The sequence below is a fragment of the Glycine max genome, chromosome 18 (genome assembly GCF_000004515.6).
Source record: "Glycine max cultivar Williams 82 chromosome 18, Glycine_max_v4.0, whole genome shotgun sequence".
In the NCBI taxonomy this organism is placed as follows: domain Eukaryota; kingdom Viridiplantae; phylum Streptophyta; class Magnoliopsida; order Fabales; family Fabaceae; genus Glycine; species Glycine max.
Window position 1 is genome coordinate 45,377,136 of NC_038254.2, and position 8,409 is coordinate 45,385,544.

At 33.5% G+C, this 8,409-nt stretch overlaps 1 pseudogene; it reads left to right on the plus strand.

Moving 5' to 3' along the window:
- The first annotated feature begins 813 nt into the window (after positions 1 to 813).
- Positions 814 to 4,183, plus strand: LOC100787889 (WAT1-related protein At3g28050-like; annotated as a pseudogene).
- The last annotated feature ends 4,226 nt before the right edge of the window (positions 4,184 to 8,409 follow it).

Consider the following 8,409-nt stretch of genomic DNA (forward strand, 5'->3'; position numbering starts at 1 on the left):
CAATTTGATTTGATTTGATGCACTAAATATTATTTATAATATCAAATGACATAATTATGCTCTATCTTGGATATATAAGATTGGTCTAGTAATGAAGAAAAAAATGAAAGTGAAGAGATCAGTAGCATTGGGCGTGCCTCCCCATTCTACCACTTTTTTCACACACACAAAAAAAAGTTTTTAAAACTATAAAAGAAACTATAAACTTTAGCATGTTATATTGGACTATTCTTATTTTCTTATTGAAATTTTAGATTGATGTTATCATTGTTATGAATATGGATTGTGAAATCTATGATTATGTTACATAATTTCAGTTAAGTTTTAAGAGTGGTTGCTATTTTTGGTTTCATATATTTGAGGGCATCATTTTTTCTCTGTTCCTTTGTTTTATGAAAGTATTTGATGAAATTCGACAAATTATATTAAGTTTGCATTATATACTGTGTTAGGTCATGAAAGAGATAATATGAAATTCTGTGTTAAATAGTTCAGTTGCCACAATCAGGAACTTGAAATACTTGGTTTCGCTTCATATGGTTTGTGTTGTTGTGCTTATAGTTTTGGTCATTGCTCTGTATCCAGCTGAGGGAAGTAAAGCAGTTGCTGAATCTGGTCGAGCCACCCCAGGTAAAAGTACAAAGCAGTCTTCATAAAAGAAAGGTGGTCCTTCTAGTGTGTCTCCTGTGCCCACTGATATAATTTAGTTTGCAGGTTTTGTATTTCCATTAAAAATTGCGTTGGTTTTCATTTGGGTACTTCCAGTTTGATTAGACAAGTTTTATCTGAAAACGGATGGATGAGAAGTACTAAGCACCTTTTTCTTCTGCACCAGAAATTCCTTCATCGCCAAACACAATGAAGGACCTGGGCGTGGTTGCAATCCTGTTGTCAGTAGAGTTCTTTGACGTGATTGTCTACACTGTAAGCAAAGCAGCCATGAAGAAGGACATGAATGACTCTGTGTTTGTCATGTACTCCAATGCCTTCGCAACTTGCCTCCTTCTTCCCATAACTTTTATCTTTTATAGGTATCTCCATTAAGACTTCTTTTTCCTTAACACTTTATAGTAATGAATTCTAGACATTTTTCATCGCCCTCTTATCTCTCTTCTTTCTTATCGTTTTGACTTGGCAGGAAAAGAGCTCTTCCTCTACTCACATATTTCATAGTTGGCCAATTATTTATTAATGGCTTCTTAAGGTAAGTATTTATTTCAGCTACTGTATAAACTATACTCAATTACAATTTTAGTTTAACTTTTCTAATGTCTTGTGGATTTGGTTTTTTTTTCTTTTACTCCTTTATTTTTTTTCTGCTCTTTTATATTTTTTGGTGCTTGTGTGTCTTGCAGTTGTAGTGTTCAGATGCTCAGGTTTTTTGGAATAGGTTACTGCTCTCCCACTTTGGCCACTGCAATGTCTGATTTAATCCCTGCTTTTACCTTCATACTTGCCATCGTCTTCAGGTTTTTATTACTTCTCTCATTTGTAACTTCTGTTTTCTCTTGAAGGCACTCAAACATATCAAAGAGCATGTGACTTAAGATCTCAACAATGAACCCTTGCTAATTATTGCAGTGATAAGTGCAACCAATTTCCAAAGATATTAATTTGGAATACCTTATAGACTTAGTGATCAAGGTCGTACCCGAATCAAATAAATATTAAAATGTAGTAACTAGGAAGTGATCCTAGGTCGTTTTCCAACGAGCAATGATACACCAAATGTTCATAACAGATAGTAGGAAATAGTAACAAAGGGGGGGGGGGGGGTTGTTTGCTTTTGTAAATTAAACAGCGAGTAAAATTGAATTAGAATTTATCAGAATTAAAATACGTTGCTTCCCCTTGATTCACAAGCAAGTCTCTTATCCTAGGTTGTGAGAATTTATCCTTTATCAGTTCAACCACTTAATCCAACCCTAAATTAAATTACTAAATGAAATTTAACATAAAGCATTCATTGTGTGATTAAGCATCACACACACCAATTACTCATAAACGATCATTAAGCATGAACGTAAATTAAGCGTAGAGACAATTAATCAAGCACTAAGCATGCATGAATTAATAGCAACAAATTCAGAGTAATTAGTGAAGAGGAAAAACTGAACAGAATTTAACAGTAATAATAGAACCTCAAAGAGAACTGTGTTTGATCCTCAAGAGAAAACAACGCTGCGGACTTAACCTTCCATTAATCAAATAGAGAACGAAATTTTATTGATAAAACTAAAAGTCTGAACTGAAATTGTAAAAAAACAAAAATAAAAGAGAAAGAGAAGAGAGACTAAAACTAAAAACGAAAAATAGAAGAGAGAGAAGAGAGAGAGAGAGCTAAACTAGAACCTTGGTGCTGTTATATAGTTTTTTCAGCCCCAAAGCTTACAAATCTATTTTAAATCCAAGCTCATAAATAAAATAAAATCAAATCTAGATAAGATAAGATCTAGATGAAATAATATCTAGATGAGATCAAATCTAAATAATATCTAGATAAGATAAGATAAGATAAGATAAGATCTAATTTTGTAGAATAAATTAGTCTGCCCTCTTCAAGTCCAAGCCCAATGCTGGATTCAAGCCCAAGTCCAATTCTAGATTCAAGCCCAATACTTCATTAATTCCTGAAATTAGATTAAAAACATCAAATTAGCTGAATGAGCCCAAATAATAAAACTGCCTAATAAATTTGACAATTAAGACTAATCAGTATTTAAAATGGTGCAAAAAGGGTTAAAAAATAGGAGAAAATAATGACACATCACTTAGGCTCTGTTTGGTTTCGGGAGGGAGAATAGAAATTTTGTGAGTCCCATGTGGGACTTACACCTTTTACACTCAAATTTAATTAAAAAAAATTCTTATTTTTATTCTCTCTATTTTCATCCACTAAACCAAACAACCTTATAGTAGTAGTCTTGCATAATTTTCTAACTAATTCTCATGCTTATTTTTTGGTAATTGACCTTACAGGATGGAAAAATTGGATTGGAAAACTAAAAGTACTCGGGCCAAGTCCATTGGCACATTGGTATCAATCGTTGGAGCCTTAATAATTACTTTGTACAAAGGCCAAGCAGTCATAAAGAATCATCCATCAAATAAATTGTTCCCCAAAAAACATGTTTCATCTGAGCAATTTGACTGGGTATTAGGGGCAATGTTGCTTGCGGGTCATAGCTTTGTTCTCTCATTGTTGTTCATAGTTCAGGTAACCAATGCAAATCTCAAACACCATTTTGGCTTATTTGCAAACAAGACAATAAAAATGCTCGAAATCTCGATTTTACTTTTACTTTCTTTGATGTTTGTAGACATGGATAATCAGAAATTACCCAACAGAGCTTGTGATAGTGCTCACTCGCGGTACATTAGTTGCTATGCTATCTATCCCACCTTCACTGATTTCGGTAACGGATCTAAAAGATTTGAGATTAGGATTTGATGTGAATTTGATAGCTATTGCATTCCAAGTAAGAATAAATGGTGATACTATTTCCTATATCAGCATGAGTCTTTTATTTCTTGCTCTGAGTTTCAATTAACTTGATCTGCTTCTGAATGTAGGCAATTTTCGGTGTATCCCTTTGAAGTATTGTTCATATATGGGTCATGAGCAAGAAGGGCCCTCTCTATGTTGCAATGTTTAAGCCAATTGGAATCATCTTTGCGGTTATCATGGGAATTGCCTTTCTTGGTGACTCTATCTATCTTGGAAGGCATACGTTTCTTTCATGTCTCAATCATAAGAAAAATTGGAGGTGTGTCCACTTATGGACTTATGATTTTATTAATGGGAGCATTTTGTTTTCATGTGAATGAATGCAATTTAAAATATAGTTTAGTCTAAGGACTACAATTATGAAAGGGGACCTTTTGTTTGCGTGTGTGTGAATGCAACTTAAAAATACTTTAGTCTTAGAAGGAATACAATTATGTAAGTATGGTTTTGTTTATGTACAGTGTGCTTGGAGCAGCCATAGTGGTTATTGGTTTTTATGTTGTTATTTGGGGGAAAAGCCAAGAGCAAGCAAAGGAAGAGTGTGAAGTCTATGATGACTCGGAATCATACTCACCCGTTGTCCCTCTTTTGAAGAACAAGAGAATGGAGGAATAGAATCATATCAATCATTTAATTTCTCTAGCTTCAATATAAATGTCTCATGTAATATTTTGAAAATAGATTGAATTAATAAAAAAAAAATTTCATAGTTCGGTTGATTTGAAACCTTAGTCTAATTTTCTAACAAGATAATAAAAAATAATCAGCTTGAAACACACAACTAGTTTATAGTTTAAACTTGGCTATGTGCTTTTTGTCAACCTTTTTAACGTGTTTTTCCTTAAAATAAAAATTAAACCAACAATTTGGTCCTGACCAGAGTTAAACCCTATTTCCTTTTGCACCTATCATATAAACCCACCATTATGTCATATTCACAATTTGATATAATTAGTGCATTTTATGTATTTATATAATCCTTTTTTATTGGATTTATAAAATGCATATTAGATATTTATTTGGTAAAAGTTGCATGTTTACTCTTCTTTAGTTAAGCATGTAATATTGATAACTGCTAATTATGAGTATATTTTGGAGTTAAATTATATAGAAATTTGTAATTTTTTTCTCCTAATACTTCCTTTTTGAACAAATAATTGTTAAATTAATATCATTTAATTTTTTTTGCAGAGAATATTAAAAGTGATGAATTTATAATGTTTAGTGAGTAAAATAAAGTCCAAAAAAGCAAGATAATTCAGGAAAACAGAAATAATTAAGGAAAGCAGACTAATTCAGAAAAGTAAAGGCGGGCTTAGCGCGAGAAACCTGTAACACCCATTTTTCATAAAATAAATTAAAAAAGATTTTGATTTAAAAAATAAATAGAGTTTTAGAAAAATGATGAGGTTTTTTATAATTAAATAAATAAGGAGAAATAAGTTTATTAATTAAAATAATGGTTTGAAAGAAAAAAAAGGATATTTTATTTATTCATTTGATAGGAAATAAAATAGAGCTCTTTTTTATAAAATAAATAAATAAAGAAAAATAGAGTAAATAATAGGCTGAAAGTACCCTAACTATAAATAGAGACATATTAGGTCAGTTTTTAGACTATGATACATCTTTACATTTTTTTTTCCTCTCAAATTCGTTTTCCCTTCTCCGTCTTTCAAAACCCTCTATTTTTCCCGCATACACCCAAACATGTTTCAGTAAAACAATGATCTTGGATTTGTTAACCGTTGGATCATCATAAAATTTGAAAACCAGGTTCGAAATTCATTTCCACAAATCTCGACCGTTCGGATTTTTAAATTAATGTATGTGGTAGGAGAAATAGTCATCACACACAGACAGTGGAATGAAGGTTTCAATCCCTTCTCATTCTCTCTAACGCTATCACTGAGCAATTTTCTTCATCTAATAAATCCCTTGCCAACACCCTTATAATGTAGTTCTCATCCATTAGGCTCATTGGGATACGAGGAATGCATGATCACATCATGCACATTAGGGATATAATGGCTTAAATAAAAGCCTTGGAGGTTACCATGTTTGATTCTTTCCTGGTACATTACATTTTGTGCACCTTGCCTCATCAGTATGCCCTCTTTAAAATCTATTATAATACACATAAGGACACATGGTCTATTAATGAGCTTTTAACCATGTGTGTTCAAGAAGAAGAAAGGTTAATAATGAAAGAGAGAGAGGGTGAACTAGACTACTTTTGGAAAGAACAAGAAAAGTCAAGTTAATCACAAGGGAAAGATTCATGTTCAACCAGTTATAATGAAGGAGTCAAAGTGTTTCTTTTGCAAGAAGAAAGGATACATGAAGAAAGACTGTCCAAAGTTTAAGAGTTGTTTTTGAGAAGAAAGGTACTTTATTTGCTTTTGTTTGTTATGAGTTTAATATGGTTAATGTTAATCATAACACATGGTTGATTGATTCTGGTTCTACGATCCATGTTTCTAATACCTTGCTGGGTATGGAAAACCTAAGGAGGCCAATAAGAAGTTAGCAGTTTAGGGAGTAAGATGAGCTCACATGTAGAGACCGTTGGCACATGCAATTTAGTTTTAAGCAGTGGTTTTATTCTACGTTTAGAAAAGACTTTTTATGTTCCTAGTTTTTGTAAGAACTTGATTTCTATTTCAAGACTCACACCTTTGAGATTTTATTTTAATTTTTTAGATTATGGTTTTACTTTGATGAATAAATATGAAATTATTGGTTTCCGTGAACCGTGTGAGGATCTTTACTTTATTAATTTACAAAATAATACTACTTATAATTTTATGCATGTTTCTACTAGGTTAAAACAACGTGTTGTGAATGAGGATTCCTCTATGTTGTGGCATCAGAGATTAGGACACATTTCCATTGACAAAATTAAGCAATTAGTAAATGATGGGATACTTAGTACTTTAGATTTTGCTGATTTTGAGAATTATGTAGATTGCATTAAGGGCAAGCAAACTAACAAGTTTAAAACTAATGCAAAGAGGAGTTCACACCTATTGGAGATTATTCATACAAATATTTGTTGTCCAGACATGGGCGCGAGTAGTCTGAGATACTTTATCGCCTTCATAGATGATTACTCATTATATATGTATCTTTACCTACTTCATTCTAAGGATGAAGCTTTGGACACCTTTAAAGTTTTTAAGGCTAAAGTAGAGAAACATTGTGGAAAACAAATTAAGATTGTGAGATTAGATAGAGGTAGAGAGTAATATGGTAGTGTCGCAACCTATCCTTCGACGGGAGGGCGAGGCAGGAAGAAAAAGGCACATCTTCCAAAAAGGAGAACGCGTGGGAGTCGCCACCAACATTTATTCGAGGAAAACGTTAAAAAAAACAAAAAGAGATCTACGGATTTTGAAAATAAGGGTTTGGGAGTTGCTTACACATAGGGAAGGTATTAGCACCCCAAATGCCTATCACGAGGGGCGGCAACCTTTAATTGAGTGTGCAAAACATGACTTCAAAATTATTTACTTTTCCCTTTGTATATCTTTTTATTTTTTTGAGGTCGACAAGGGTGTTGTCCTTGCTCCTTCGTATCCTCAGGTGCAATGATGAATTTAGACCTACGTAGTTCTTTAAAGTGAGAAAGTTTGTGTGTCAAATTATTTTTATGCTTTTGAAAGGTTCACTTTTAATTAATAAGAACAAAAGAGGGTCATTAAGGCATTGGACCTTGAACGATCTCAAGTGACTTTGATGAAGAGAAAATCAATTATGCGTTGGTTTTATTAACTTTCAATGTCTTTAAAACACAATTGCGACGCTAATGATCGGTTAAGATTAAACTTTACAAAAGAAGATTACCGATGGTAGAAGGAGAAGATGAATATGCACAAAACAACAAGGGGGAACCCTAAGGGTGCATAGATCACATTCAAATCTTAAAAACAACACTAACCAACGGTCGCACGAAGAACACCGAACAAAGAATGATGTAGAGATTGATCACAGTCGCGATTCGACAGCACCTCGACTTCGTTTCCTCTTCTTTCTTCTTCTTCTCTCTTATTTCTCTCAATTTCCTTCACTAGTCAATGCTGGAACCCTTTCTCAGCCTCCCCTTCACGCCTATTTATAGAAAAAAAAGGCACTTGGTGGACTTGCAGCTTGCCCAGGCAAGCTAAGACTTACTCCTGAAGTAACTGGCTTGCCTAGGCGAGCTGGTTCCTTCACCCTAAAGTCATTTAGGGGCCCAGGCGAGCCAGAGGCTAGCCTGGGTGAGCTAGGGTGCAGGAAACTCAGTAAAAGACCCTTTTGCCCCTCATTTTTGGTATCTTTCGCATTCTTGATCAAAACATTGAACGATCTTTCATCTTGTGCGGTAATTGGTGTCGAAAAAGGCAGTTTGGCTAGCAAGAATCAAAACATCAGTGAATGATAGTCCCCAGACAAAATTAGGGTCTGACAGTTGCCCCTCTTTGCTTATCTTTTATTGAAAATGAAAAGGTATGCAAAGATAAGGGCACTAATTTCATTTGACCGATCTTGCTTTCCGACCAGCAACTAGTGAAAACCAAGGAAGTGAAACCTATAAAAAAGAACAAACGAATATCGATATGGAAGTATCAAAAGTATTAAGCAAAAGACATTGTACTCTTGCACAACAAAATAGGAGACATTGAAGTCTTCGGGAATGTAAAAGACAAAAGACATTTGAAGTCTTCGAAATGTTAAAGACAAAAGATATTAAAGTCTTTGAAATGTAAGAGACAAAAGACATTGAAGTCTTTTCAAATGTAAAGGACAAAAGACATTGAAGTCTTGAAAATTTAAAGACTGAAGACATTGAAGTCTTGAAATATAAGGACTGAAGACATTGAAGTCTTCGAAATGTAAAGACTGAAGACATTGAAGTCTTG